Raw genomic sequence first — 11,498 nt, 5'->3', positions numbered from 1 at the left:
AAGATAAGAGGTATAGAACTAAGTGAAGCCACAGCACTAGTTGCAAATAGAGGATTGTGGCGACATTTAGTAAATTCACAGAGGCTTGCAGGCTGAACGCTGAAAGGCATAACGGTCTATAATGATGATGTATGTATGTAGGTAAATATTTTAAACCCTTAACTGAATTTACTGAAGGATGGTACACCACTTACACTTAGAATTCAGGGCATTACTAGAGAACCCATGTGTAGATCTGTATGATTTCATATTCCTGTGAAGACATTATACAGCCAAATTTCAGTCCTTACCTACAGTCAAAATCTGTTATGACGACTCCAAGGGGACCACCAATCAACGCTCATTGTAGCCAACAGTCGCACAAACCGGTTTTATCTTTTGTTGCTAAAAATGTATTATCTGTAGGCTTTAGGCTGCACACTTAAATGTTTAATTAACGTCATATTAAGTTAAAACTACAAACAGCGTAACTGAACTAAGTCAGGTCCATTGATCGGCACATTATTTGTTTTTTGCTGCTAAAACCATCTACATAAAGATTCTTCACTATCTTTGTGCAGCCCGCTTGATTTTCTTTTCATATGCCCAGTTCCTTCAACATGTTTCCCTAGTTTCCAGTCGCCAAATTATGTGTGATTTTTATCCAATATTAAACACTTTCCTTTTCGTTTACGACATCTTCACAGTGGTGCTTGTCTTGACTATTTAACAGACAGACTGGTTTGAAGTCTACAATAATAAGTGTTACATTGTTGTCAGCCATCCCCAAAAAACACGTAACAAAAAAAGGTTATTGGATGTTATAGCCAACACATTTCTCCAAAAATGTGAAAATAATACGTTATTTTAAATGATGTATTGTGATAAGCGACATCATACTAAGCAATCTTTTAAAAATACAGTGTTTATACAGAAATCAGACAGGACCATTAGATTTTGCCGTTATATCCAATATGTCGTTAAAAGCGATAATTTTTTTAAAAAATGTTTTTTAACTTAACCATTGTGGTTTGATTTTATAATGGTCCATATTGACTACAATCTCTACTCCAATAAATACACATTTAATATTAAAAATCAGCCTTCCCAATATTTAGAGTTATTTAATTAATTATTTATTTTCACTTAATATACTGTACATGTTCCAGGGATTTTTATTGTCCTCTTCCTCAGCAGTTTTTCTCACACTGCCAAATCTCTTCGACCTATTCACTTACTAAAAAACACCAATCTTATTCGTAGCAAATCTTCTTGTAACCTTTATTGCATATTTAGTTCTAAAAATCACATAGTTAATATTTTATGTGTGTCATAAATAAAATATGTCAATAATGAGCACTATTCTATTTACAGTCTTAATAAAATATCTTTGCCTTGTCTGTTACCTACGAATATAACCAATATATTAAAAGTAACGTGTCTTAGAATTTACAAAAATCTTCCACTCTAGAGTTTTTGTCAGTTAATTGTTGAGGCTACTTCCACCTGTCCTCAAACACTCCCTCCTCACTCCACACTAAGTGAATCTATGACACATGTAAAATATAAACTAAGAGATGTTTAGAACTAAATATATATGATAAAGGTTACAAGAAGATTTGTTAAGAAAAAGATTGGTGGTTTTTAATAAGTGAATTAGTGGACCCATGTTTCTCCGCAGCATTCATTATAAATAGATCAAATAACTCATCTTGATATCTCTGTCGTAGTCATATTGTTTTGCCTGCCCTTTTCAATGGTTTTATGACCATTTAATAAGAAGCGCGTTATGGTATGCCACAGTTTGTAATTAGAATTAATTCATTCTGACGTCATAGTGTTGTCTGTTTGGTAAAAATATATCCATATATTCGCCTTTTATTCCTGTAGTTCTTGATGTAAAGCTTTGTATTGTGTTGTAGAAGGCAATGGCATTTTTAATCGCAGTTCTTCTGTATAGAACCGTTCTCCTGTGAGCTCATAGGTTAGTCTCAAAGGAGCCTTTTTTGCCATGACGAGAACTTTTTTAAGATACATGGCCTTCACTCTTTCTAGTGTAGCTAGGTTATCCTTCAATAGGTATTCCCAGATAATGTCTAGGGCATATGTCATGATGGATTCTGTTTCTATGTAGACCTTTTTTCTCACAGCAGCATGTAAGTTACAGTATTGGGAACGCTCTGCCATCTGTTGAATATATTTGGAATCTGGGAAAGTTAGAGAATTGAAGAGTATCTAACAGCAAATAGTATTCTTCCTTGATCAGAGAAAGTATATACTCTCTGGCTTGACAGGTAGCAATCAAATATGGCTGCATGCAATGACATTAATACGGATGAAAAAAACATATATCAGAATATTAATGAAAGTGTTAATCGCTTAGCAACCTGCTAAGTACAGAATGTATTGTGGGCTCGGGTAAGCATTCACCTGCAATTATTGGAGTGATCATTTAATGATTTGATTTGATGATTACTCACAGTTGGCTGAACTTAGAGGCCTATCAGTGTCTCGTGATTCACCGGCAAGTAATTCCGGAGAGAATGAAACAAAATTGAAGCAAATCAGCCCAGTAGAATGGACGAACAGACTTCCAAAGCTGTTTTTACTAAACTCTTTTAATATATAGATAGGTCCAAGAGATATTTGGCAGTGTGAGAAAAATCGCTGAGAAAGGTCTTCGAAACATGTACGGTATAGTAGGTGAAAATAAATAATTAATGGGATAACTCTTAAGTATTGACAAGGCTGACTTTAAACATCACATGTGTGTTTATGGGAGTAGAGTTAAAAGTGATGTTGCAATAAACGGTTTTGACTACAGTTCCTATTTGAAGTTACTGTCCATTTTGTCAGTAGAATATAAAGCTTTGATCACCAGTCTTCTTACTGAAGTAAATGTGCTTGCTTGATCAGTTGGTAAATAGGATCTTTTGTAAATAAAGTGTTCTTTGTACTACAGAATGTGTGCGCTCAGTGCATTCAATTTATGTAGGAAGATATTTGTTAAGATTCTGTTATGTACAGAGCAATAGCAAATTTTTATTGTATAATATTCCTGAATTCTTCTAACTGATACAGTGTTGTTACTTTCTGCTACCTCTTGTAAATTGTTCCTGACTTGAAATGTTCGAAGCTTGTGAGAAGATTGTGCTGTGTAGATTAGGTGAAAGCCATAATCTCTTATTCTATGTTACAAACACATGCTGTGCTGGATTACCCAGTAAGGTTTTTTTTTTTTTTGTCAAATGATGTCTGTAGAATATTTTGAGTGGTATCAAGGATAATATTTCTTTTTAACAGTGAGTAATATTTAAAGTTAAAAACTTCATAATTGATCCATATTGAACTGAGAATCACAATGCTAAAAAGAGAGATGTTCCACCTATTCAATACAATAATAAACTGTTGCACAAATTAATGTCCCAACATGTTTAATATGGTTTGGGACCGGTTTCGACACATATCTATGTCATCATCAGCCGATAGAAAAACGTGACAAGAAGTCAACACACAAAAAACATTAAAGGGTAACTGTAACACTTATGACACTTTCTTGAAGAAATTAATAATCTAAGTTCATGTAGCACTTTTCAATGAAGATAATTTTTGTAGAGATCATAAGCAGTGTGATGTTCTTGAGCACTCTTATTGTAGATCTGTAATGACATTTTTGGAAAACGCAACAGTCATTCAGGTGCGGCGGGTCTAACATCATCTAAAACGAAAGATCAACGAATATTACTACATAATATTACGGCATATAAGTTGTTTATTTAATACCATATAAAGCCTAATTCTCTTGCGCATAAATATCACTTTAAGTGACAAAAGCTTTGCATCTGTTGAATGATGCGCTCTGTTTGCCGTTTCGCAGAGGTAAACATAAGGAGCTTAAATTCAGTCGGGGTGCACTTGCACATTCATTGCATTAAGGAGTGAGGGTAATTGTTTCCACCTATTCAATAATACACCAGTGTGACGTCATTAATACATCACGTATTTATTAGATTTCAACATTGGGACCGGTTTCGGCATTAGTGTTTGCCATCATCAGCCAAAGGAAAATTGTTACAAGGCTTTATACAAATCAATATTAACATAATTTTAAAATATATGTACATACAAATTGAACCATAGTCTTAAATTCTTTTGTAATTTGGTGTACAGCATAAAACTTTTAATTGAAACTACTAGCATATTTCTTATGCAATATATTATAATTTGTTAACTCTGTACAATCTTTTGGATATGAATAGTTAAAATGTTGTCAAGTCCTTATAGTTGTTGCAGAATGCTGATTAAGCATCCGGTTCACTTAAAATCAACATAAGATTTATTCTGAAGCCTCCACCTTATCAATACATTTGTTTACATACTATCATTCACAGTACCGGTTTCGACCCTTCAAGGGTCATCCTCAGCTGACAATTACAAATATAGTTCTTAAAAAAGCATCACAATGGGAAATATTGTACAGTCGTGACAATTGTCCAATTTAACAGACCATCGTCCGACTCGTTGGCTGAACGGCCAGCGTACTGGCCTTCGGTTCAGAGGGTCCCGGGTTCGATTCCCGGCCGGGTCGGGGATTTTAACCTTAATTGGTTAATTCCAATGGCATGGGGGCTGGGTGTATGTGTTGTCTTCATCATCATTTCATCCTCATCATGACGCGCAGGTCGCCTACGGGTGTCAAATAGTCAGACCTGCACCTGGCGAGCCGAACCCGTCCTGGGATATCCCGGCACTAAAAGCCATACGACATTTCAACAGACCATCTAAAACAAATGATACAATTAAAATAATAAAATAAGTCCTCTTTTCTTGGTTTATAAAAGTATTATGTAGTATAAAAAGACATGTCATTTGCAAATATTTTGTTATTTTGATCAGCGTAAAAATTGGAACTTGCAATGTTATGTATGCACTGATAGTAGTATTCTTGAAGTGTCCATTATTTTTGCGTTAAAACTTATGGCTAATTCATTAAAACATTTTGGATGTTTATTCTTGCGATAACTATATCGTTTATTTCCCCGTGTTCCTCTGCTGGTAGTATGAGCGTCTTGGAATGACTTGGACACTCTTTTTGAGGAATTGGGTAGTTGTCTAGTATTCAGTTCGAGGCATTGTCAGTATATATGTACAAGATTCATAATATATACTAATGCTGAGTTGATAGTAAAATGCGTTTTTAAGAATAAAAATTTTTGTTTCTAGTGCCGTGCTTCTTAATTTGAGGTTGTATAATTTTGTCAAGTGTCAATTTGTTTTACAATACTTGATGTCTTGAATTTTGAATGATAGTGTGAAGGCTTCTTCCTTTTATGTTGTAGACCGTATTTATCTGTAAGTAGAAACGAAGTGTGTGAGAAGTTGCGTCTACTAGGTTTTAAGTTAGAGGTAAAAGAGTGTGTGTTGTACTTACCACAGTAACACGCAGTTACCTACACTTGGCAGTTCTATTCTATTTAACTTAAAAATATGGTCAAAACTAAAATGGATCTTCTTCTCTATCATAAGTCTTGAGAAAGGAGGATATTGATCCTGGGGCTTATTTGACCCACATATTTTATTTTCATCTTCTTGACATAACTAATATTGAAATGTGTTGTCAAACACTAGTGGATATTTAAAACCGATTGTTATAAATAGACTGGTCAAGAACGTTGTTGTGAATGAAACTGTAAGCGTCTTGACTTCGAGTCTCATGTAACGTCAAGGAATTGTCAAGAGTACAATATTAAGCTGTTTCTTAGTTTTAGGCTGCTGCTTAATTGAGAAGGAACATCCTAGACACTTGATACAGTCTTGTACAAATATCATTCCCGTTGATGTGTTGCTTGTAATGAATACTCCAGTCGCCTGGGTGTGGTTAACTAGCCTCCTCCACTCTTTTCTGTCCTTCCACTCTTCCTGCTCCATTACTTCTGCCACATTCAATCCAGCTTCTCTAATGTCCTCCCAGATCTGATCCATCCACCATCTTCTCGGCCTTCCAACTGGTCTCTTTCCCTTAACTTCTCTTTCCAATTTCCTTCTTGCTACCCGTTCCTGTCCCATTCGTTTTACATGTCCGAACCATCTCAGTCTTGCTTTCTGTATGTTCTGTATTAACGGTTCTATATTTAGCTCTTCTCTGATTTTAATATTTTGAATTCTATCTCTTCTTGTCTTTTTAACCGATGTTCTTAAAAATGTCATTTCCACTGCTGGGATCTTACTATCTTGTCTCTTATTAGTTACCAGCGTTTCTAGTCCATATGTTACAATTGGTATGAAATACTGTTTATATAATGTAAATTATACTTTGTCATCCCATAAAAGCTCTTTGACTTGATAAAATGTTGTACCTTTACTTAGTCTGTTATTAATTTCAGGGTTGATTTCATTACTTCTGTTAATAATACTACCCAGATATGTAAATTGTTCTACATTCCTAACCATTCTCCGTCTACGTTCACTTGGCTTCTCTTTTCCACAGTGCATGACTACAGTTTTCCTTTTACTAATTACCATTCCAAACTCAGATTTTCATTCGAAACGTCCAGTCTCCTTTGTACTTCCTTTTCTCCCTTTCCCCAAATCACCACATCATCTGCAAATACCAAAGCATTCACTTCAGCACCACCGATACTCTGTTTTACATGTTTTATTATTTCATCCATCAGTATAATAAACAATAATAGTGACAGTGCACTTCCTTGCTTGAGACTTTTTTTTTTTAATAAAATGTTTCAGAGTCACCACTCCCCACTTGTACACTGCTTTTACTCTCATGATACAACATTTTTATCTTGTTAATTACTGATTTTGGTACATTCCTTTTCAGTAGGCATCATAAGCTTTTTCCAAATCCAAATCCAAAAACACAAAGATAATTTCCTTGTTCCTTTCCAGATGTTTTTCCATTATCGTTCGCACTATAAATATCAAGTATATTGTTAATCTATTCGGTCCAAAGCCATATTGTTCTTCCTCTAACTGTGTTTCTATTATATCCCTCAGTCTTTTTTCTATGACTTGCTCCATTATTTTTAGCCCATGTGATAATAAGGTTCAGGCCCCCCCCCCCCCAAAATAATGAATAAGCCTTGAAGAACCGGACCAAATGATGGGAATTTTTGATTGTTGTTGCGATACCGAGCCAACAGTGGAGATAATATCCTTAAAGACCAATTAACGACCAGTGGTTGGAAGACGATGTACACAAGTTCTTTCATTCAAAATGAACACATTCGGTCACTTAATGCAATAAAAAACTGTAGAAAATGTCAGAAAGTCTGTTTTTTATTCCGTTTTAGCAGATGAAATCACTGACATCAGCCAAATGGAACAGTTTTCTCTCTGTGTACGTTAGGTAGAGGACCAAACCTTCAAAATCAGAGAAGATTTTCTGACATTCGTCCCCGTTTTTGACGTCATTGGAGCAGGTTTGGCCAACACAACATTGGAGACCTTGTCAACATTAGGGCTTGAGCTAAACAAAATGAGAGGCCAAGGGTACGATGGTGCTGGCATTGCTTTCACTGCCCTTTCAAGTTCCAACCATGTTATCGGGTTCTCTTCTTTTTCTCCATCTATTATTTCCATTTTCTTCTCTCCTTCTTCCACCGAGCAGTCATCCTCATTATGAAGTTTTTCAAAATACTTTGCCATCACCTTCTGAAGACCCTTTTCGTCATGTACTATGGATCCATCTTCTCTCTAATGCCTTGGTTTTTTCATGATTTATTCTTTTCGATTTTATTACTCTGTATAACATTTTTCCTTTTCTTCCTTGATACTCCTCTTCACTTGTAGTTTCAATCTTTTGTATTCCACATGTAATCTTTCTATCTTTTTCTCATCTCTCTGAAATGTTTTTTTGCTTTTCCTTATCCATTTCTTACTAATATAACTTTATATATACAACTCGCTTTTGTTCGTTGGGGTCTCCGACCCCAAAACCCCAGTTGCTCTTTGTTAGAAGTGATCATTTGGAAAACTACTGTGGCAAAATGGTACGTTGTATCAACAAACAGATTGCACCACCAGATGGCACATTTAGTGACCTACATGTTTGGTCCTAATAAGTTTCTCGTATATTGGAATTTTAGAGCATACATGGAGGTAAATGTTTCGATCTGGGGCAAATTTTGAACGTTTTCACAAGCTGATAAAATATTTCCTCACAAGGTGGACAGCTAGTCTTGAAACTTGGGAGGCATATCAAGGATGAACCAATCTACAATTTTGGTTCTCTGACGTTTAGTCGTATCTCCACCAGGTACACTTTAGACTGGTTTAGAAACTTAGATTAGGCTGAAATTTGAGTACAGTCTCCACTTATTTCTTTCATTATACCATACTTACATGGCAGCTAGAATTATGTAATTTGGCTTGCATATGACCCACAGACTTGCCAGTGAGTCTGCTGAATTTCATTATTCCATCAGTCTTGTAGTGAGGAAAGCAACGGGAAACTACCTTGCTCCTCATTTCCCTAGTACGCCTCTTCAGTGATGCCTAGGCCATCTATGACAGCTGATGGCAGAGCTGTTGAAGATCCCACACATACATATCAGTCCTGTAAGTGTGCCTAACAGTAAAATTAATTGTGGGAAATGTACAAAATTGACATAAAATCAGAAAATGTAACTCTATCAATAAGGCATAAGGGATCAAGATGCAACTAAAAGTCATAGGACAAAAGTTGTAGATCTCTTCATGACGTGTGACAAATAGAACGTTTTGGAATTTCTCTGTCGGTTAGAGGCTAAAAGTTATAATTTAGCCACATTTCAATTTTCTAGCGCACATGAAAGTTTGCATCTGCCCTTTTGTTGGGGGTTTTTGTAAAAATGAATTTTTTTTTAACTTTTTGGAATTTTTCCTTGGGGTGCACCCTAATAGCTATCAAGTTTGCTGAATTTCAAGTTTCTAACTCATCTAGAAATGGGTAAAAGTTAATGTCAGTGAGTGAGTCAGTTAGCCTTCTGGCTTTATATAATAAGAGATTTGATATGTATTACCTTGTTCTAATGGCAGCCTGTAAATACAGAAGGATCTTCAACAGCTCTGCCATCAGCTGTCATAGATGGAAATATGTATTGCTGGGTTAATCCAGGTACATTCTTTCCTGTAGCTTATGTATTATTATTTTTTTTTTTTTTTTTCCCACATATCTTACACCAAACAGATTCTGGCTTTCACTATTCTCAAATACATTTTTGCATTTTTTGTTAATATTATTATACAGGTGCATAATAAATTTATCTTTCCTGTACATATAAATGGCCGTCATTTATGCACATCATATGTATAGTACTTAAACATGCTGTTCTTATAAAAAGGCATTGTATAAGTTACATTATTGAAGAAATATATATCTATATGAAATGTGATTTTCATTTCAGTAACTGGGTTGACTGGATAGTTCCAAACAATTTTGAGTTGCAAATGTTTGAGCCCTTTAAGTTGGTGAGCTCAATCCTGGCAGAGTGTGGTGGTACGTGAAGGAACTGAAATGTGCCAGCCTTGTATTTGTACACTTACTGGCATGTTAAAGATCTCATGGGGAACAAAACTCTGGCATCTTTGTGTCACTGAAAACAGTTGCTCTGTTAATATCAGTGAGTAAAAGTAGTATTGTTGATATGTTGTGCTTCTTCTTCTGAGTCTGTGCTGTGTGGGGTAATGGACCAGTGATCACCACTTCTACATGTTCTTCCACCATTTTTCTTTGAACACTCTGGCCCAGTTCACACCTCTACTCTCCACTGCTTCCTGAACTTTGGTTATCCACCTCTTCCTTTGTTGCCTCCCTTAGTCTTGTTCCAGTCACACTCCGTACCATCATTACTCTTCGGGCTCTCGTTATTTCCACCCTGAAAACGAGGCCAAACCGCATCGGTCTAGTGATCCCTATTTTGTTTTGTAGCTTCTCTATCCCCAGCCTTATATAACAGCTCTTTGCATCGTGAGAGTTTTTATTCAATACTGTATCCCTTATGCTTTGGTAAAATCTCCCTGCCATTTGCACCCCTTTACTGACTTCTTGCGTTATAAGGTTGGTTTACATGAAGACACTAGTTTTTGCAAGCAAGTTTCGCAACTGGCTTTTATTTGAATGCGCATGCGTGAATTTCAGTTGCGACACTAAATTACAACACTAGCAACTTTCGGCTGCTTCCAACTTTTCATGAAACTAAACTGGTAATTCTGAGGTTATAAATCTTTTGATCTGTTACTTAGTTTGCAAAATGAAGTAGGGTTGTAAAGAAATAGTGAAATGTCTCGACTTAAATGCAGTCCAGACGTGTTTGTAAGATATTAATGATATTACTTTAAAAATAAATTCGAATGCTTTATTGGTATTAAATCTATTCTGGAGGTTAGCAATAAGGATGAACTGACAGTTGATGAACTCAAAAACAAAATCAATTCTGTTAGGAATACCTGCACGTATGAACTTACAAACACGAAGATATAGATTAGTTAGAAGTCCAGTAGTGGCATGGAATAAATTATTTATTATAAATTGTTTATTAATTCCTGAGTTCAACACTGCTGATTTCCTCCTGATGAAAATAATTTCCAAAAGAAATTATTTAACCCTTCTTTAGTCGTGCAAAAATTATTACGTTACTAGTCGCGCACGGAGGTAACGTCCAGGGCTAAAATTGCGCGTCATTTTCGTCCTTTGAGATGTTGTTTTGGCATGTTTGTTTGCAGTATTCTTCGGTATAATTAAAAGAAACCCTTTTAAGTATTAGTAGGTTATTCTTACACAGTTTGTTTGATCTAAAATCAGAATACTGTGGACCTTAACTGTGACGAATGGTCTTATGATATTACCTACGACGATCACATCATATGAAATATGAAATATTATTTTTCTAAAATATGTTTAGAAGAACAGAACAACAAAGTCATCGACCTAGAAAATAAATAATATGCACTAAAATATAAGGTTTTTTGCTTATTTGCACACGGAGGAAACGTCCAGGTGATGTCACTTGTCACAACAATGATCCCACACTCACTCACAGGATGCACGATCACACCGAAATGCTGACAGGACGAGTCCAAATGAACAAGGAGAAGGTATAGGGGTGGGGAGACAAACAGTTCAACTGAGAAGTTCAGTACTGTGCAAAATGTAATCGGCCCGGAGGAAATCTCCATGAGCGACTAAAGGAGGGTTAAATTTGTTATGCATGATTTATTAATGTTTATGAAATATCACATTAAAATATATAAGGCTAGATATTTTCTTTTTAGATTTAATCCTCTTCAATTATTTTTTTCAGTAAGGTTCTAGGATATCCTAAATGTGACCTATGTTTCTTTTGCCTGCCTTTAGAGTAACTAATGACACCTCTGCCATGACTGTAGCAGCTGCAAAGGTGCAAGCATCTGTAAGAATCAGATAATACTGAAGTAAAATGCAGAAGATATCATGCAACTACAGTAAGCGCTAGTGTGTCTGTGTGAACAACCACCCATGCAATTGAAATTAAATCTCTTTCATA

This window comes from Anabrus simplex, chromosome 12 (assembly GCF_040414725.1).
Source record: "Anabrus simplex isolate iqAnaSimp1 chromosome 12, ASM4041472v1, whole genome shotgun sequence".
Classification (NCBI taxonomy): Eukaryota; Metazoa; Arthropoda; class Insecta; order Orthoptera; family Tettigoniidae; genus Anabrus; species Anabrus simplex.
The sequence above is the reverse complement of the archived record's forward strand: the minus strand, read 5'-3'. Positions refer to the sequence as shown.